The 21,236-nt window shown below is 52.3% G+C and overlaps 1 protein-coding gene across 1 annotated transcript in view; it reads left to right on the top strand.

Annotated features, from left to right (window-relative positions):
* Nucleotides 1-712: 712 nt before the first annotated feature.
* Nucleotides 713-21,236, top strand: part of CORO2A (coronin 2A) — a 54,290-nt gene continuing 33,766 nt past the window's right edge. Inside the window, exon 1 of the mRNA XM_030294063.1 lies at nt 713-882. The gene's annotated coding sequence lies outside the window, so the exon portion shown is untranslated. The remainder of the gene's footprint in view (nt 883-21,236) is intronic.

Below are 21,236 nucleotides of genomic sequence, written 5' to 3'. Positions count from 1 at the left end.
CGAGGTGCTTAATCTGTGCCTCAACTTTCTTATTTGTAAAATTGGTAATAGTGTAACCTCATAGGCTTGTATGACGGTGAGGTGAGGTAATTCATTTACGGTGCCTAGCACAGTGCCTGTCTCAGTAAGTGTTAGGTGGTAGTATTATTAAAAGGAGGGGCCTCACCATCTCCCATTGCCTAGTGTGCTCAGAACCCGAGAGCCAGCGGGCCTGGGCGGCAGCGCCCCCTCCTGGCTGCCGAGAGAACGGAGTCCTCCCGTTACAGAACCTCCCTCCCTGCTTGCTCTTTGCGTCCCCGCCGAAAGGGAAGCCTCAAGAATTTCTCTACCAGCCGGGGTCTACCAAGCGCCACCCCCGTGGGGGGCGGGGCGGAGGCTCTGTGCGCTCACTTTGCCGGCCGGTAAATTAAGTCGTCTCATCTAATTCTCAAACAGCACTCGAAGGCAGGAACAGTTACTGTTTCCATTTCACCTAGGGGGAAACGGAGGCTCGGGAGGTCGAGTCCCCTGCCCCGTGCCGTGAAGCGAGGGAGCAGTGGGTCCGCCGGTCCCCAGCCTCCGCCTGGTCGCCGGGCAGCCCGCCCCAATCTCTGCGGCGTGTGCGCGCCTGTTCTATGCGCGTGCGCGCGCCCCAAGACCAGCCCCGCGGGCCAGGAGCGCGGTCCGGAGGGTGGGGAAGGAGGGGTGCGCCCGGACCCGGGGCGCACGGGCGGGGCTAGTGCCGGGCCCCGGCCCCGCCCATCGGCCCCGCCCTCCCGGCTGCCGGGGGGGAAAGAGGCGGCGGAGCTGCGCGTGGGGACTCGGCGGGCGGTGAGGAGCGCGGAGCCGGAGCCGGACGCCGCCGCCGCCGCCGCCACCGCCACCTGCGCTGCAGTCATCAAGGTAGGGAGGCCCCGCGCTGCCAGCCGTGCCTTCCCGCGGTACGCGATGTGTGCGCGCTGCGCCTCCCGGCTGCAGCGCCCTGGGAGGGATGCTGGGCTGGGCGAGCCGCGGGGGACCCGGCGGGGCGCGGGGGACGAGACTTCCAGCACCTCCGCGTGAGCTTACAAAGCACCAGCCCTCTCCAGGCCTCAGTTTCCCCACTGGGATAGCGGGCGCAATGGTGGCTCCTTCCGCGCCGCGCCGTTGGGAGAGGCCGCCCTGAGGTCCAAGCTCCCGACGGCTGAGGGGCCGGGATCTGCACCGTTTGCACCCGCCCACCCCTCCCGCCCGCCGTGAGGGCCGCTCACCCTGGGTGTGGCGAGCCGGTCCCAACAGGCCTCCCTTGTGGCTTGGGTGCCCCTCCGGAACCCTGTCTGGACTCTCCCCCTGCTGACTAGGTGACCTGCAGGGCTTCAGCTTCCCCATACGGGAAACAGGAGGGGGCGACCGCCCGAGATACCTATGGAGCCCGCCTGGGCGTGCAGGGTGGGGCGGTCAGTGTCGGCCCGCCAAGTCGGCCTTGCTGGGGGGAGGCCTCACTGGGGGGCGATGGGACCATCAGCTTCAGACTTGCCTGGGCTAGACCCATGAACCAACCTGGATTTAGAGAATGGAGTGGCACGTCCTCTTCCCCTTCCATTGCCCCACCAGGTATGCTAGGGCTGGATCACGTTGGTGTGGGGCGGGGGGGGGGGGGACCTCAGAGGCGTGACAGTGCGGAGAGAGCTGTGTCTGGGTGGGGTTGGGTCTGGGACAGAATATGTGTATGAAGGACTGTGGCTCTAGGCTCTCCGGGTGAAAAAGATCTCTGGCCTCTGGCTCAGTGGCTCGGTAAGATCCCCTCTGGAAGGTCTTGCTTCCCCATTGCACACCTCTTATGATGGGGATCTTACTAGCTGTAAACAGCAGGAAGCTTCTCGTCCTGCTCTGGGCTTACAGATCACATCTTACTCCTCTTCCTCCACCCTGGGCGTATCATTTGGCTTAAATCTGCTCACTTCCAGGCTGACCAGCCCCAGGCCCAGCACTCTTTCTGTTGCCAGAGCCAAAGCGCGCAAAGGCAAGAGGCAGGAGCTGAGGTGTCTGCCCCAGAGCAAGTAGTGGTGAGCCTGGGGCTTGTTCAGAACCCACCTGCATCAGGACTGGAATGTGTCCCCTGCATTCCCTGCACTTCTAGAGCACCTTTGGGTTAGCAGCTGCCTTAGAGGTCTGGAGTGAGAGGAAGGGCCAGAGAAGCCCCTCTCCAGGCCTCCCTACCTCCAGTGCCTCTTCCCCATCTTCTCCTGTTGCCTGCCCTGACTGAAGGAGTAGTTTCTGAGAACCACGTCTGGTCTCTCTCATCCACTTCGTGACCTGCCCCCCGCCCAAGAGCTTTCTTACTGCCAAAAGTAAGGAGAGGCTGCCTGGGCAGGTGGTGAGCTCTGTGTCATCAGAGGTATGTGAGCAGAGACTGGATGAGCACTTGCTGGAGTTGAGCTACCTTTGACTGCAAGTCTCGGATTCTCAGGCCAACTGAGAGTGACCGTGACTGTGCCTTCTGGTCATGGTGGAGCCTCACAGAACCTGGAGCTAGACCACAAATGAGTATTATTACCCCCTTGTAAAAACAGACTAAGTATATGTGCTGTCACTCGAACGTAGCTCCAATGCACACACTTAAGTGCTACCTAAGTCTCCTCTCATCTCTACGTCTGTATGATCTGGGCTCTGTTTTCCTGCTCAGCTAGTGCAAAGAGGCACCCATTTTGGCCTGATTTAGGGGCATGGCAAATTCTGGCTATTAAAAAGTCATCCTATGCTAATAACTGAAAATGTACTGTGGAATTGTGGAATATCCAAGCGGAAAGGGATCTTAAGAGATCATCTCTCCAAACCCCTCTTTGTCTAGATAGGCATCCCCTAGCCCCAGAGGGGATGTGACTTGTCAAAGTTCACACAGCAAACTAGTAGCCAAGCCCAGGGATCCTGATTTTAAGCCCAGAGTATTTGTTTATTTGTTAGGAAACGCATACCATGTATATGGTAAGTGGAAGCAGCCTGTATTTATTCCTATAGAATTAGCAAAAATAAATGCAAAAGGTTAAACCTCTTTGTGGGGATTCTCCAGCAGCATTTAATTTTGCAGGGCAATCTGGCAGCCTGTTACAAAAGTCTGTGAAAATGATCCTAACTGCCCTTTGCCCCTAGACTTCTACTTTGAGGACTTTACCCCAAGGAAGTAACTATGTAGAATGATAAATGTAGTGCTGATATTTATAACAGTTTTCTTATAGTGGAGCTCTTGGTGTTTTATCTGAGGTTTAATAAACATTTCATTTGAAAAGTACAGCTTAAAAAATAGTAACACTAAAGCTTACATTGCCGGCGTCTGGCCAACGTAAAAGCAGTGTGGTCCAGAGGAGAGACCACAAGACTAACGTCAGCAGGCATAGATACCAGGATGAACTCTTCATGTACCCCACTGTGTGACCTTGAGTCAGTCCCTTTCCCTTTCTGGACCTCACTCTCCCCATCTGTGAAATGGGGTAGGTTGAGGGATTGCTGAATTTCTTTCAGCTCTGACAACCTGCCTTCTGGACCTAACAGACCTCTGTAACTGAATCCTGTATTGGAACAGTGAACGTGGTGATAACCAAAGAATGTTCTAGCGTTCCTCCCCCATCATTAAATGAATCCCCTTAGAGGTGAGCAGCTAGCCTTTTCCACCCGGGACGGGGCTTAATCCAACCTTAGACTTTTATTAGTTCTGAATGGCCAGAACCTGGATTGTTTTAGAATATAGCATAGCTTTGTTTTTATTTTCTTTGCCAGATATCAGGGGACAGAGATTTTTCCGGAGGACCAGGAGATATTGCAGCAAGATCCTCTGTTGGCTATTTTAAGTCTATAGGCTGTGCCTGCTCTCCTTCAGACTGGATTGGAGGTGTTTGCAGTCCCACCTAGTATGAAGGGCCAGGAGTAGGTGACTTCACTTTTTGGACATTTATGGGGTACCTACTGAGTACTAGGTCTTGAGGTGCCCCCCCAGAGTCCTGCAGGCTGCCATGAGAAATATATTAGGTTGAACTATGTGAAATGGCCAATATCTGCCTGCTTTTGACTTACGAGAAATGGCAATTTCATTCACTTCAGCCTAAATGGAAAAAGAGATCATTGAAGAGCACTGTGCTCCCTGCCATAATTGAGAGATTGGCAGGATACCGTGGAGACTCGGAAAGTATGATTTTGAGCTTGGAGATGTCCAGGAGGAAGGGCATGGGAACCTCGCCTTGAAGAATCAATAAGAGTAATAACAGCTAGTATTTATCGAGTACTTACCACTGGCCTGATTCTCTCCTAAGTGGTTTATATTCATTCATTTAGTTATTCAACTGTTCTTTTATTAAGCATCTACATTGTGCTAGGTATTCTCTGGGGTGGGAGCAGGAGTCTTGATCGTAAGTAAAATAGACCAAAAAATCTGTCCTAAAGAAACCTAAAATCTAATACAGAAAAAAGACACAATGAGCAAAAAGTAAAGCAGCAGGTGATAAGTGGGACAGGACAAGTAAAACACAGGAGTATGTTTCGAGTGTGTGACAGGGAATGGAAGGAGGGGGTTGCGATTTTAAGTAGGGTGGCTGGGGGGATCATTGAGAAGGTAACTTTTGGGCAAAGTCTGGAAGGAGGTGAGAAAGTGAGCTGGGCTGATTTCTGGAGGAGGAGCCATCCAGGTGGAGGGAACAGCCAGTGCAAAAGCCCTGAGGTAGGACCATGCCTGGTATGTTCATGGAAGAGCAGACTAGAACAGAGTGACAGAGAAGACAGAGGAGACTGGTAAGAGGCACCACTGATGGTCAGGTTGTGGACCCCGCCCTGTACATCAAGGAATCCTTTAAGTTTGTGGGGGGGGGGTGGGTGTTGTTAAATAAATAGGCCTAAGTAAACTTGTAGGGGTTTAACAAGTGGGGCTCAAACTCACGACCCTGAGATCAAGAGTCACATGCTCTCCCGACTGAGCCAGCCAGGTGCCCCAAGGGGGGTACTCTTTTACTCCTTTTTTCAGTTTAGAATACACAGATACAGAGACATTAAGTAGCTTGCTAAGACAGTGTCTCACAAAGGAGCTAGATCTTTTAGTAGAGGGCATTGAGGAGCCATGGGAGGCCAAGGCAAGAGCATGGCCAAATTTGAGTGTCAGTGCGATTCCTCTGGGGTACAGAGAGAAGGCTGTGGAAATAATCCAGACCCAGGGTGATGAGTTGGGCCCCAGCAGTGAACCAGTGAATGTAGGGGCAGAGGATCCGCGAGCTCAGTGCTGGGAGTGAGAAGGGGGGTCCAGCCCAGGTGAGCAGGAGGAGGAGGAGGAAGCCAGGCTGGTCCTAGGCTTATTTATGTAATAAACATTTAATAGCACTTCTTATGCTCTAGGCACCATCTAAAATTTGACATACATTAACTCATTCAATCCTCAAAGCATCTTGGAGGGTAGATGGTCTCATTATTATTACTACTTTTTAAAATGGGCATATTATATTGTCAATAAAGTTAATTTACAAAGAAAGTATATTTGTTTTTTTCTATCATAAATACTTGATGGTGATGAAGAATTTAGAAAAAAAGGAAAACAGAAAATAAATTACACATACCTTCTCTTTTCATCTCAGGTAATCAATATAAATATTTTGGTGTATTTACTTTGTCTTTTTTCTACCACTATCCCCATTTTACAGATGAGGACACTGGGGCCCAGAGAGGCTGGGCAGTTTGCACAGAATACGACATTTGAACCCGTGTCATCGGACTACAGTGTCCAGGGTCTTAATCACTGTGCTGTGCTACCTGGAATGTCAGTTGGGGGGTTCCACTGAGACACACACCCCCCCCCACTCACCCCACCCCAGCATATTTCACAGATGGGGAAAGTGAGGCCCAGTGAAAGGCAGGGCCTTGCTCAGCATCTCTCACCCAGTTGGGAGCAGATATGTGAGGTCCCATTCGAATAAGAAATTGGATGCTGAGAACTTGTGCAGGGTTGATGTGACAGCTGCCTTCAGCCTGGCCTTGAGCCCAGAGCTTGCAGGGGGCTGGCAAGCGGCGTGACCCTGCCCAGAGGGAGTGCCGAGGACTGCCAGGGCAGGCCTGTGTTCCCTGAGCTCAAGAGTCTCATCCCTCCAGCCGGCCCTGGATGGGAGGTGGCCAGGAGATGGGGAGGGAGAGGCTGGGGCTGTGCCAGGCCTGCAGGCCCCCTGGGAGTTGTCTCTTGTACTCTGACTGTGCATTTATTTCTGGCTCTGGTGCCAGCGAACTCCTGGGGCCGCCCGCTGCTAGGGATGCAGTCCTGGCATCCAGTCCCAGCACAGCTACCAGGTGAGCCTTGGGCCAGGGGCTTGCCCACCCCGCCCCACCTGCAAAACAGCATCATAATGGTGCCAGCTGCAGGATAAAGTGAGGTGTAGATGGAAAGTGCGGGCACATGGAGGTGCTCAGTAGATGGCCAACCGCTGTTGCTTTTTCTAAGGCTACCCCAGGGTGTTGGCTCAGGCTGGGGAATTGAGCCTGCCCCAACCAGATCCCCCTCCACGACACTCCCCTTCACACCTGGCTGAACCAGGTAAGGCCCAGCCAGCGCACGAGGAGACGGAAATGAACCTCGGGCAGTGGCTTGGAGTCCAAGATTGCAGACAACAAAAGACGCAGTGGAACGAAAGAAGCCATACCTCTGAGGAGGGAGACCTGACCTGGCCAGTAACGTGCTCTGTAGGCAAGTCCTGACCCTTCTTTATGCCCCTTGTTCTCATCCATAAAGTGAGGAGAGTATTTCACACCCCCCCCCCTCCTGGAAACCCAGGAGCTGTGGGCCCTCAAAGGGGCATCTGACCTAGCCTGGGGTGAGGCTGGAGGTGGGGAAGTCTCCTGGAAGAGGTGATGTCTGAGCTGGGTTGTTAGTGGGATTAGAGTCAGCCAGACTCTGGAGGGGAGGAAAGCAAAGAAGGTCATTGGGTAAATGGCCCACCTCTCTGCTCCTCAGTCTCTTCATCTGTAAAATGGCTCAAATGTCAATACCTGCTTTGCCTAATTTTTAGGGTGGTTGTGAGGCTCAAAATTGGATAAAGAGCATGGAAGTGCTTTTGAACTATAAAATGCCCCAAGCACCTGTTCCTTGTTCTTTATTGTGATGTCTGGAGCCCGCTGGGGTTAGGAAGTACAGGGCCAGCATCCTTCGGGGTCTCAGAGGACATCTGGTCTGTTTTAACAGGCCTCCAGTCGAAGTCCAACAGGGACAGACAGCTTCCGTTTACCTCGCACCCCTTGATTTAAGAGCTCAAGAGTATTTCTTTTTTTTTTTTTTTTTTAATTTTTTTTTTCAACGTTTTTATTTATTTTTGGGACAGAGAGAGACAGAGCATGAACGGGGGAGGGGCAGAGAGAGAGGGAGACACAGAATCGGAAACAGGCTCCAGGCTCCGAGCCATCCGCCCAGAGCCTGACGCGGGGCTCGAACTCACGGACCTCGAGATCGTGACCTGGCTGAAGTCGGACGCTTAACCGACTGCGCCACCCAGGCGCCCCGTTCAAGAGTATTTCTGTACTGGGGTGTGGCTTTGCTTCCAGGAGGCCTGAGGGCAGCCGTGACCCAATCACAGCCCTTTCCCATCAAAGGGGGACAAGTATCTGCAGAAAGCCACGAGGCCATGAGCATGGGCCGGGCCTCGGGGACCTGGCTGAGGTGGACTAAGGCACCTGCCAAGGGAAGGGATGGAGGACAGGGGAGTGCCGTGAGATCACTGAGAAGAAACCCGTCCATGTGGAGGGTGGTCTGCAAGGTCGCGTTAACTGGAAAAGCAAGGAAGAGAACTGTGTGTGGGGACTGAGCCTGTTAGGGTTTGAATGTGGGAGAAGAATATATCTGTGCACCGTGACTACGGATACAGATGGACACACATCAAGCTGGTTGATTATCACTCTCACTTTTGTCTTTTCTACATTTGAAATTTTTATGTGCTATTTGACATTCATTTCTAGAGCAATTTGTCTGTATGTAATATATGTTACAATATAATGTAGATAGTATAACAGTCTGACCTCACCAGGCTGGAGGGTTTACCGAGGCACCCAAGGACTTGGATGAGGCCTGAATCACACCCCCCTGCTGGCCTTCTAGGACAGTTGAGAGCAGAGTCCAGGGATGGCTTGATGAAGGAGTCACAGAAGAAGAAGTCTCTGGGGTAGGTTCCAGGATTCTTTGGGACAAAGACGGGGGGTTTTAGGCAGCCGTAAGCACTGTTAGGACTGTGACCAGACTGCACAAGCCAGGGACCGCAGGCTACATCAGCAGGAGCACAGGGTCAGATCCAGAAAGGTTAGGATTCTACTGGAGTTTGGGCCACCCCCTGAGTGGGACCGGGACAGCAGGGACAGATCCGGAGGGCCAGCTGGCTAGGGAAGGGCCTATCTTCAGAGTTTGTGATGCTTCAGGGCCCCGCCTCAGTATGCCAGACCCCAGCAGACCCTTTTCCCTCAATGATGCACTTTCTTGGTCTTTGGTCCATGGGGCGCTCACACACCTTCCCGTCTCTTTGCAAAGGAAATAAAGAAACTAAGCTATTGTCATGTTTTGTTAAATGCAGAGTACCTTCTGTTATGAGATATACCATTATTTTAAAATCCATTAAGAAAGAAAAACACCAGACAGTTAAACTATAAATTGCATCCCAGTTTCAGAGATGTTACATGTTAAAAAACTGTGTGTCTTAGAATCAATTAGATATGACATGCAGGAGGCCCCAAACTAGGCTCTTAATGTGCATATATCCATTTAATCCTGTATCAACCTCCTGGCTAGATAGTTTTGCCCTCTTTTTTTTTTTTTTTTTTTTTTTTTTTTTTTTTTTTTCCCAACGTTTATTTATTTTTGGGACAGAGAGAGACAGAGCATGAACGGGGGAGGGGCAGAGAGAGAGGGAGACACAGAATCGGAAACAGGCTCCAGGCTCTGAGCCATCAGCCCAGAGCCTGACGCGGGGCTCAAACTCACGGACCGCGAGATCGTGACCTGGCTGAAGTCGGACGCTTAACCGACTGCGCCACCCAGGCGCCCCAGTTTTGCCCTCTTTTTACAGATAAGAAGACAGGGGTCCCAGAGAGGTTAAGTGACTTTTGCAAGGTCACACAGCCACTGGGATCTGAACCCTGCTCTAACTAGACTCCATCACCTTTTCCTCATCCCACCCCACAAAGAAAAGGCTCCTGAGTCCTGGCCCTTGAGAAAAAGAAAGTGTTCACACTGCAGAGTAAACATATTCCAGTTCAGAAATGCCCCAGTGGACTGGTCATTAACGCCCAGGGCTATGAGTGATGGGGGAGTCCTAGAGGGGAACTCGGGAGATAATGGACAGGAAAGAGCTTTGAGAGCTTTTTGGCTGGTTCATTAGCCTCCTCCTTGTTACAACCATTACCAGGAGGAGTAGGTTGACCTATGGCCCACGCGCCTGGAGAAAGACCACAGAGACCTGCCCCACACAGATTATCCTAGAGTCTCACCCAGAAAGGCCCATTCATTCATTTCCTACAAAGTTATTTTTCAATTAACTTTTTTAAATGAGATCTTTATTCGTGTATTGGTTACTGAGTGCGAGGGATACGGAGCAGAGCAAAACAGACATAGGTATTGCCCGGGTAGGCTCACAGACCAGAGGAGATGAGCAGTAATCCTAAAGTCCCACAAAACCTGGAACAGGTGCCTGGGGGAGAAGAGAGGGTATCAAAGCTTGCCGAGCCGAGAATGTGTGTAATTCAGGGTCACTGCAGAACGCTATTCTAAGGGAAGGACTTTTGAGCTGAGATCTGAAGGATGAATACGAGTAATCAGGTGGAGGTGGGAAGGGGAGCATGCTGGACAGAAGAAACAGCCCCGAGGCTGAAGGGGGTGGACCTTTGAGGAATTAAGAGCACTGAGTGTCTACAGCTCTGATTCCTGGGCACAGGAGGCTGGAGAGGTGGAGTGGGCCAGACCCTTTGGGTCCTGGAGTAATGGCCATGGAGTGGCATGCTCAGATTGACATCTTTGGGGGGAAAAAAGTGATTGGTAGGTAAGACTAAGTGTGCAGGTGAGAGCAGCTGGTAGCAATGGGAGTGGAGATAAGTGGATGGTTTAAAAGGTTTGGGAGGGGTGGCATTAGTGATGGATTGGCTCTGAGTACAAGGAGGAGGAGGCCACACAGGCGACCCCTGGGATCTGGCTTGCCTGGCTGCGCCCTTGCCCTCACAAGACCTGGCTTGCAGAGGAAGGGCCCTGGAGAGAGAAGAGCTGCGCTGGGAAAGCCGTCACCCCGTTTGGCACTTCCTGTTTGGGTTTTATCTGTTTTTTCCCCAGCCCTAAGTAGGTATGCTGGTTTGTCCGGCACCAGAGTTGTGCCGAATAATGGGGAAAGAAGTCAGTGGGGGGGGGGGGGGGAAGGTTTCAGGGTGAGGGTGAGGTGATGGGCCGTGGCACCTGTGGGAGGAGAGAGGAGGAGACAGGTGGGGAGGAGGTAGAGGGGGGCCAGTGACGGGTCGTCTCTCAGGTGCAGGCTGTAGGACTGTGTCCCGCATTACTGGGCACAGGAAGCAGGCATCATGGCAGATGGATGTCCCATGGCCCAGACACCATCCCGGGAGCTGGCCTTTCAGAAACGCTGGATCTAAGCTTGGTGGCAGAGTCAAGGCAGAGCCAAATGGCTTATGTCTCTCTGGAGAGCGGTCTGTGGTCCCGGGCTCTCTCCTTGGGCCTGAACCAGCACCTAACAGGGGTCCTGACGAAGGCCTGCTCACATCTGGCAGGTGACAGGAGGCTGAAGGTGGGGAGGTTGTGGCCAGCAAGGGGGCACTCGAATTAGTGACTATGGAAGCGGGTGGCACATTTTCACATGATGACAGAGTGCAGGGTATGGCCAAGAGAAGGCGTGACTGAGGACAAGGAAAGAAGGTCATTTGGAGATGATATGGTCCTTGTACAGGGGGAGACTGAGGCTGGAGAGGATCTGGGACTTGTCTGAGGTCACACAGCGAGGAAGTGGCTCTCCTGGTGTGCTGTGCTGTGGGTCCCAGATTTCAGAGGGTGGTTCCTTTCCTCGGTCTTCCACGGGGAGACGGCTGCTGAGTCTACACCCTGGGCTGGGTGTCAGGAGGCCTAGGCAGGGGGTCGTGGCCAGGCAGGAGGGAAGGTGTGCGGGGAGCCTCTGAAAGAGGGAGCAGCTAAGCTGAGCCTTGTAGCAGCTGAACGTGCAGAGAGGAGGGAGGGACTTTTTGGCAAAAGAAGCCGCACAGGCCGAGGGCTGGCGAAGGGGCGGATACTGAGCCTATTGGGGATGTAGCGAACATACGGTCCAGTTTGGCTCAGTCTAGGGAATAGTATAGGTACTGGCCAGTTGCCAAGGGCAGGGAGGTGGGAGCAGCCTGCCCTGGCAGGGAGGAGTGTTTTTTCATTGACACTGTTTAGAGTTGCAGGCATATCATAATAAGAAGTCAGACTTTTAGTCGGTCTTATTGTTTTTAAGTTCTCTATAGAAAATGCACCCCCTATTGTCTGCACCCAGGCCTACTGCCCTTGTGCCCCCATTTTCTCTCCCCACCTTGCCCCACCTCTCTTCTGGGTTTACCCCTCAGATCTCAGCTTTGAATGCCCAACTGAGAAGCCACTGAAGGTTTTGGAATAGGGGATGCTTCCGTCTCATGGTAGCCCAGGGGGGACTCAGCATAGGGGAAGTCAGAGAGAGGGATTAGAAGGACAGTCTGGAGGAGGCAAGAAGGTTATGGGAGGTGGGGAGGATGAGAGTAGGGGGGAAGAGAGCCGTAGAGACAGGAGCGGGATTTCAGGCATGCCCCAGAAGGCCCAGGACCCAGATCCATAGCTGTCTGCCACCACACCAGGCCTGGGCAGGCACACCTGGGGGGCCACTGGGCTGCAGAGGCTCCGGGTCCTGCGGTATCCAGGGCTGTAGCTAGGAGTCAGAGGCAGAATTCTCAGGCTCTAGATCTCAGCCCCCTAAACAAAACCTTCCAGAGTGTAAGGACAGAAGTAACACCCCTCAGGGGCTACTACCCAGCCTGCAGATGTCAGCAGGACCTCATGGGGTACCCAAAAAGCAGTCCGTGAGCTGGGTTTGATGGGTCCCATTTCACAGATGCAGAACCAAGGCTTCAGACTGAGACAGAGTAACTCCTGGAACCGTGGCCTGCCGACAGCAACACGTCCCTCCGTTGTGCCAGCACTTGTGACTTTGCTGGGACGCACTCCACCCTCAGAGCCAGCAAGTGATTCATGCCACAGGGGACACAACTATAGAGGGCTGAGAGGTGCAGGGACCTGCGAATGGCCCAGTAAGAGGCTGGACTGTGGCCAGGACAGGGAAGCATCCAGTGTTAGCACCAAGAACTAGAGATTTGCGTTCTCTCTGGGATCTGCTACTGACCAGCCAGGTGACCTTGGACAAGTTACTTCCCTTCCAGAATCCTTGTATCTTCATCTGAAAAGTGAGGTTAGACCAGATGATCTCTACCGTCCTATGCGGCCTGAAAATCCTCTCTGATAGTTTCCCCAGCTTCTGTTCTGGTGGCCTCCAAAGTGAGGTGTGCATGCTCACTGGGGTGCAGGAAAAAAATAATATCTGATGGGAAAATCACTCAGCTTTGCTCATGTTTCCCAGGTTTACACCTGCTGACGCCACTCAGGGTGTCAGACAGCCTCATGCCTCATGTCTCCAGAAGTCTCGGGAGAGAGGGGGAAAGCCCTCTAAGAAAGGATGACCCCTACTCTTTGATTTGTGTTCAGCAGTTTATTACAATTAATTTAACCTGGTTAATGAATCCAGGTTAATCCAGACTAATTAATCCAGATTGGATTTATGGATTATACTAACCAGTTTTAACTAAACGAATCCTCACAAAATGGACAAGTGGTTTTAGAAGATTCCTATCTGAACAGTGGGTTGGTTGGTGGTGGTTCTAATAATACCAGTAAGAGCCGACAAGAGGTTAACCCTTGGGTTTCCAGCAAGATTCCGTTGGCAGCCACAGATAAGAGGAAAAAAAACAATCACAAGCTAATCAAGCCTGATGAGAAGTCAGCCCAAGGTGTTTTTAAATTTGAGGGACATTATTTGAAATTTGCAGTCACTCTGATTAATGATGAATCCTGTTTCATCTGTATGTTGTGCCTCACAGTTCCCAATGGTAGTTACTTGTGTATAATATAAAATATTGGCAGGGGTGGGGACTCATTTTTTTTTCCTCTTTGAAAGGAGCATATGATTAAAAAAAAAAAAAAAAGTCTCCCTGCTCTAACCTCCTGGTCCTTTTCTATGCAGCTGCCACTTCTAACAAACCACCACGTTTGTGATCAAACTTTGTTCAAGTGGGGTGTCATTTCTCCGTTTTTCTACCCATTCCCAGGGCAGCCACCCCATGGCTACCTTTGAGCCCACAGATGCCAGCACAGGGTCTGTCTCCAGCTGGAGACATGGAAAATGTAGGGTGAGTCGATGTGCCCCGATTTACCTTTCCCACTGTGGGGCTGTTGCCGTGTTGAGCTTTCTAGCAGCAAAGACTTGGGGGTCTGTCTTCTCTCTTGAACCTAAGGAGCCCCATCTTTCTTAGCCTAAACCACACACTGGAGGACTATAGCCCACATTCCAAAAGTCTGACCTCCAGGAGGGTCCAGCTAGGGTGAATGACCCCCCAGCTTCACAATTAGATTTTTCTTCCCCTGTCATCCTTGGAATTTGTCCCTCTGAGGACAGCAACACAGATAAGAAACAAAATATTTGGTGCGGTATCCAGACACAGGATCAAAGGAAACTTTGTTTCATGTTTTAGAGGACTCTCCTGGGTTCGGGTGCCAGAAATCTGAATCCCATTCCTGGTTCTTCCCTGTATGGATGGCCCTGGGCAAGCTGACTCAGTTTCTCTTTCTGCACCCCATGAGTTCTTGGGGTCTGGCCAGTGCTGCTATTCTAAGAAGTGAATCTGGGATCTTTGGGGGGACCTGCTCTTCTGAGTGTTTCTCAGCCGCCATCTGGAGGATTTGAGTACAGTCTGCGCTCCGAGCTGGGTGAGAGATGGAGAGCTCCCCACTGGAGCATAACGGGGAGGTGACCAAAATGGGGAGTAGTTAGGAAATTTAGCCACACAAAAAACTCCCCAACCTGAGTAGAACCATCCCAGAGGCACGTGGTCAGGGGCCTCAGATCTCTGAAGGGTTGGCGTGGGGCAAAGGCAAAGGATGTGGTTGGTGGGGCAAAGGCAAAGGATGTGGTTGGTGGGGCTCAAGGGATGGAAGGAGGGCAGTAGGGGAAATTGTGGATTTCCTCTTTGTAGAAGGAGGAAGTGTAACAAACAGTTGAGTTGCTCTGTCCCCGGAAGGAGTGAGCTTTCCATCACTAGAATGGTACAAGCCAGGACCCTCAGACTTTTCAGACAGAGTGGTGTGGAAAGGGAGACAGAGCTGGGCTGGATGCCCACCTGGGTCCCTGACACTGGGCAGTCTTGAAATATTTTATCTGTTTTTTGCCCCAAATGTAATAAAATCATTTGAGAGAGGGAGTTAGTGTGCCTGGCTAAGAATTAGATTAGATAAGAATTAGAGCTTTAGACTCTAAATCAGCACGAAGCGGGTGGCAGAGGGACACAAGGCTTTCTCTGTTTCCAGACTGTGAAGGTCTAATACTTAGATCTTTAAGTATTGCCACTTAGAGGAGAAAGAAAGGACACGGACGCTTTGTGTTTCTGGTTTAGTCTGTAAGTCCTGTTCACCTTATTCATTTTTGCTAAAGGTTCATTTCAATCCCTCAATACAGTCAAATACCTTAGAACGGTGCCCAGCTCACAGTGAGTACTCAGTAGAAGTTACCATTATTACTTATTTTGAATTTATCTTGAACTTGCCATGTGCCAGGCAGTGTTCTAAGTACTTGTCAGATATGAACTTATTTCCTATTACCATCCCGCTTCGTGATGACAAAACCTGAGGCCTGGAGAGGTTGATGAGCCTGCCCAAGGTGTCCCAACTGGGTGTGTGGTGAGACCAGTGTTCGAGCCCAGTAGGTGGTCCCCGACCATGTCTGTCACCATCCCTGCTGCCTCTCCGTGTGGTCACATCATGCAATAAAGAAACAAAACACCTTTGCCTCCACTCCCCCTGCAGAGCCTCCCCAAGGCCTCAGGAGGGTGACAAGCAGGGACACACATTCCCATTGCACAGAGAAGCACCAGGGCCCAGAGAGGGACAATGACGTGAGTGGGGGCAGAAAATGGGGGCAGAGCATCCTGGAGCGGAGCCCCTGGTCTCAGAATGTCTGTGTACCTTCCCTGCACAGAGCGGAGCTCCCAGCTGAAACCGGAGGGAGTCCCGGTTGCAGGCACTGCTCCCACAAGGATTTTTCCTTCACCAGGAGCAGCTGGAGCTGGCTCCACAGAGGGACAGTGAGCAGGAGGGAAGTGGATGGCAAGAACCGCCCCTCTGCCCGGGGAACGGTCCTCCGGACCCTTCTTGAGAGCACCTAGGAGAGCCATGAGGCACCCTACAGCACCCCTTCTGCCCTGAGTGGCCAGGAGTGAAAGAATGTGACCTCCACTGGGGCAGGAGGACCAGCCCCACCCCCCACTCCAGTCAGGGAAGGTGTAGCAGAAGCAGAGGTGGAGCTGGCCAAAGGTGTGCCGAGAGCCTGGCCGTGATACCTAGGTGCTGCTGGCTCTCTTCTTCCTTTTTCACTGTGGCAGAATATGCATAGCATGAAATTTAACATTGTAACTGTCTTCAGTTCTGTGACATGGAGCACATTCACACTGTTGTACAACCAGCACCACTAGGATTTTTGTTTTATTTTTAATTTTTTTAATGTTTATTTATTTTTGAGAGGGAGAGAGACAGAGAGCGAGCGGGGTGGGGGAGGGGCAGAGAGAGAGGGAGACACAGAATCCGAAGCGGGCTCCAGGCTCTGAGCTGTCAGCACCGGGCCCCACGCGGGGCTCGAACTCACAAACCTCGAGATCATGACCTGAGCCGAAGTTGGACGCTTAACTGACTGAGCCACCCTGGAGTCCCTGGTTTTTAAATTTTGACATCACAATAGCCTAATGTATTCTTTAACGGTTTTGCTGACACGTATTAATGAAAAGTGTGCGTTAGGTGCTAAAATTATCATACTTGACAAAAAGGACCGTGTGTAGGAGCTTCCCCCATGCCAGGCATGGCTTTGAGGCATTTTAAATTAATAAATTCATTGAATCCTTGCAGTTTCCCTATAAGTTAGGTTCTGTTACTGACCCCAGTTTACAGATGAGAAGACAGGTTTAGTATCTATCCCCAAATCCCTCCCTGGCTCTTGTCTGAGCCCACCGGTTGCTACCGTTTATTGAGGACTCACTGTGTGCAAGGCTCGCTGCTCTGTTCAGCCTTGGCCCCATTTCATAGCAACCTGGCGAAGAGGTAAGTGCCTGTGTGGTTCCAAGATATACAGAAAGCAAGTCTGGGTTTATATCTGGGTCTCTGACTCAGAAGCCTGTGTCTTGACCAGCAGGCCTCGGTGCCTGCTGTTGAGACAGTGAAGCTGTCATCATAATACCTGCCTGGTTCTTGAGTGCTGGCCTCAGCCCATATTTGTATATTGAGAATATGTGAGCGGTAGAAAGCCAAGAATCACAGCCCCAAGTGGCCCTGAGCTAGGAAGTGGTTGTGTGTTCATGGAATCTTTGTGTATTTGTGTAACCTCAGAAAATTGCTCTGAGCTGAGCACAGCTTGTTGCATCCATGAGATGGGGGTACTTCTCCCCACCCGCAGGCGGATGTAAATTCTGCCCCGCAAGGTGGAAATGAATTGAGCAGTGAAAGGGAAGGACTGTGCAGATAGTTGAGCAGGGTTGTAGAGCGGTGGCTCTCAGAAGTGGTCCCTGGACCAGCTGCATCATTGTCACCTGGGAAATTGTTAGAAATGCAGGTTCTCAGGCTCCACTGCCGAATTGCTAAATCAGAAACTCTAGGATGGGCACAGCAGTCTGGAAGTTAATCAGCTTTCCAGGTGATTCTGATGAACTCTCAGGTGGAGACTCACTGCTAGACATCATCCCGCAAAGTGTAAATTGAGATACTGTCACCGGTCTCCGCAGAGAGTTAGTCTTGGGCCAGAAGCACGTCTTCAGCCTGGGATGCTGACATCTTTCCTGTCCCCTTCACCCTCACTCCTGTGCTCCCTGGCCCACAGGCCCAGTCTGAACAAATGATTGGGGGGAGCTCAGGGAGGCTGGAAACGGGGAGACAGTGGCCTCACGGTCCTCTCCTGGCCACTGTTGCAGCCAGTACCTGAAGAATTAAGGCTGAGCGTTTATCCCCACGTTAATAAGCAGGGGAGGGAGAAGCAGGAAGGAATTGCCCAATGTGTGCGGCTCCAATGTGTGTGGCTGAGCTGGGAAATGGAGTCCTGGGCTGTCCCGGCATGTGCAGGAAACAGGCAGCCCCTTAGTCATATCTGGAGACTCCTAGCACAGCGAAATGGGTTGAGGGAAGAAAGGAAGCTATCTCCTGAGGTAAAACCCCAGCTGCTGAGATGTGGCCTCCTGGCTCCACTGCTGAATCAAATTGCTAAGACCTGTGGAGGCAGAGCCGAGTTTGACTCCCCACCCGCCTCAGAATGAGAGAGAGAGAGAGAACACAAGCAGGGGAGAGGCAGAAAGAGAGGAAGAGAGAGAATCCCAAGCAGACTCAGCACTGACAGCGCAGGATTCGAACCCAGGAACATGAGATCATGTCCTGAGCTGAAACCAAGAGTCGGATGCTTCACCGACTGAGCCACCCAGGCGCCTCCTCCCGAGTCTCAGAACCATCACCCTCTTCCTCTTCACCGTGTTCCACAGCCCCTCCAGCCAACCAGAGCCAGGCGGGAAATAAAACCCACTTCACACACTTATTTCTTCCTTAGACACAAGCCCAAAGTGGAGGAAAGAAAATACTTTCTCCAGCCAAACATTCTAACTACCTAATAGGAGGAGCTAAATACACAGCACCTCTCACCTCACCACACCCCTGGTTACAAACTTTGACATCCTCCCGTGGTCTCAAGGGCCAAGTCCTTGAGCCGGTATTCAGAGCCCTTGCTGGCACCTTGCTGGCCTGGCCCTCACTGCTCCCTTGCGCTTGCCCAGACCCCGACCAGACTCCACCTTTGTGGTTCCCACGCCACGCACCCCCTTCCACCTGGAGTGCCCTCCCTTCACTCTGGGCTCAGCTCCCTCTACTCAGCATTTGACACTGGGCTCAAACAGACCTGCCCAGAGGCCCTTCACCGACTCCTGGGATTTCCACCTCCTTGCTGCAGCCTGCTCAGTCCCATTCACCCTGAACTGTGCTCGCTGGTTGCATGTCGGCCTCTCCCATCAACCTCAGCCCTGAGGGGCAGAAGCCCCTGCCAGGGTTATCCTTGCCTTCTCCCACACAGTGCCCAGCACAGGTCAGGCTTCGGGAGGGCCCCAGTAATGCAGGTTGAAGTCACCCTTCAGGCCCCCTGTCCCTGCCACAGGGCAGGTGGGAGCTGACTGGTGGGCCAGAGGCGAGGGCCAGTGACAATAGAATTCAGGCCCCCTGGCAGGTGCCATTTCAGAACTTGGACTGTAGGGCTTCTGCTCACTGTGGAACCCTGAGCCAGGCACTCTCCCTGTCTGGGCCTCAGTGTCCCTCTCTGTCCAAAGACAAATTCAGAAGCTTTGCTGGGGAATGGATGGTGAGGAGGAAGTAGAGACTCCAGATTTTCAACCTCCTGAAGATGGGTTTAGAAAGTCCCCAGTGACCCTTGTCCCTTGAAACTCTCAGATAAGGAGATTGTGGGGCAATAAATCTGCATGGAGTTTTGGTCTGGGCCTGATTTGGGGGAATAAATAGGAAGAAGCTGTGTTCTTTGTCTCCAGAGGAGCCAGGCAAGAAGGGTACCAGGCTGAAACTAAGGACTGGGACAGCTGATAGGCCCTAGCTGATAGGTGACAGCTCTGTCACCCTCACAGTCCTGGGCTTTGGTGTGTGTGGACTGGAGAGCCCTCAGTAGACGGTCCTCACAGACAGGCAAGGTAGGAATATTACCTGCCTGAGAAAACAAAACCCAAGAGGGGATGAGATCTGCTCAAGGTCATGGAGTAAATTGGCATCAGAATCAAGACTCTCCAACCTGACCAGCATGCCTGCTATGAAAGTGACAGGCCCAGCCCCCTCCCCCAAATGCCCAGAGGGGGTTCAGGAGAGGCTGGTAGCATAAGTGGAAGCTGGCCCAGGAGCCAGGTCGGTCTCCCCCTGGGTGCCTGCTTGTGGAATCTGACCTGAGTGTGGGCAAAGCAGAGGGGAAGACCCTTCGGACTTGGCAGTCTGATGGGTGAGTGGCTGGATGAATGGATGGAGAAAAGTAGGAAGAAACACAGGCAGCAGGACCAGAGAACGGAAGAGGGCAACCATAGCCGAGCTCTTACTTGGTACTAGACGTTTGCAAGATAGTTTGCAGCCATTATCTCATTTAATCCTTGGCAAGACTCTGTGAGGTAGATATTAGGGTACCCTTTTACAGATGCGGATGCTGAGGCCCAGAGACAAGTGGAGGTCCAGGATTTCAACCTGATTCTTCTCTTTTCCTGCCCTGGGCAGCCTCACAGGAGAGAGAGCGCTCCTCCCTGGTGGTGGTACTATTTGAACTCGGCCCAGGAAGTGGGAGTGACAGGAAGGGCATCCTAGGAGCCCAGCTAAGTGCCAACCATGCGCTTACCTGGGCTGATTAAGTTCGAGGCAGAGCGAAGGGGGCATGATCAAAGGTGGCATGTCTGGGAAAACACTATGCTTTGAGGGGAAAGCAGATAAACCAGTTTGGCTAAAGGGTGAGTCTGTGGAGATGAGGAGAAGCAAACAGATGTGGAGATGAGGGGGGGCAGTGAAGGCAGAATGTGGGGCCCCACAACCCTAGTCCAGCAGAGAGCTTTCTCCTAAGGACAGAGAGGACCTAAGGTGGGCCTTAAAGGAAATGACAGTGTCAGAGTGAGGGCAGGAAAGGAGCCCTGGGCTGGGGTGGGGGAGAAATGGAGTCGCCCAGAGAAAAGGCTGCCCATGCTTTGCAAGGCTTGAGGGAGGGGGAGAACAGCTGGAGGCCGTGGGGCAGGGGAGGTGAGGCCATCTCAGGAGGTGGCCTGCCTCTCTTCGGTGCCAGGGACCTGGCTCTGGGGAGTGTCAGCTGTCAGGAGGAGGGGCTCCTTCGGGCCTAATCTTATCAGGAGGAGAGAGGCATTTTCTTGGTTCTCTCTCTGACTCAATCTGTATTTCCTGGGGCCTGCAGGGAGCCATCCGTGCTGGACCAGCAGGACTGGAGACCTGGAGGAAGGGAGATGGGGGCAGAGGAGGGTACGCATGGCAGAGAGAACGTGGAGATAGGACTGTTTTTACTTCTAGCTGCAGGAACCTCTGCCTTCACTGCTGAAACGACCCGGCGGAAGTCTGGTGGGGGGTTGCCCTGAAGCGGTGTCCCCAGTATCCTCTGTGGCCTATGTTAATGGAGAGAACCAAGGGCTGCCCCTGTCTTCCCTTCCACCCCCACCGAGAGCCTCCCCCACCTCCCCCAGCGGCCACCTCAGCATCAGCTGAGCTAGGCGGCTGGTTTCCACCCCAAGAGTCCTGCCACAGAGACGCACACATACACTCGTCGGGTTCTTCTTGACTAAGATGGATTATTGGTTAGCTTTTCATGGGTGCTTGTCTGTTCCCTCCATCAACGTGGTGAGCCCTGGGGATGAGAACTCTATGCCTCGCGTCTGTTTTGCACTTTCTGGTTTGGGATTTTTACTTAGATCCCCCAAATGTTGGGCCTTCAACACGTACCTATCACATACTAAATCAAATCTTAGTGTCCTGTAAACATTGGGACCACAACAGTATTTTTTTCTTAATGTTTATTTATTTATTTTTTAGAGAGGTGGGGGAAGGGAGAGAGAGAGAGAGAGAGAGAGAGAGAGGGCTCCAGGCTCTGTGCTGTCAGCACAGAGTCCTATGTGGGGCTCAGACCCATGAACTGCGAGATCATGACCTGAGCTGAAGTCGGACGCTCAATTGACTGAGCCACCCAGGCACCCCAAGGGACCACAACAGTCTTAACAGCAAACGTGTAGAGCACTAAGTACGCACCCAGCATCACTCCATGTGCTGTGTGGATTCTCTCATTTAATCGTCTGGACAGCCCTGTGAAAGAGTGTGGATCCAGGACTAAACAGCTTGGCTTCAGATTCCAGCTCAGCCGCCTGCTAGCTGTGTGATTTTGGACAAGTTGCTTTGCCTCTCTGAGCCC

The sequence above is a fragment of the Lynx canadensis genome, chromosome D4 (genome assembly GCF_007474595.2).
Source record: "Lynx canadensis isolate LIC74 chromosome D4, mLynCan4.pri.v2, whole genome shotgun sequence".
Taxonomy (NCBI): domain Eukaryota; kingdom Metazoa; phylum Chordata; class Mammalia; order Carnivora; family Felidae; genus Lynx; species Lynx canadensis.
Note: the sequence above shows the minus strand (reverse complement) of the source record. Positions and strands in the feature narration are given on the sequence as shown.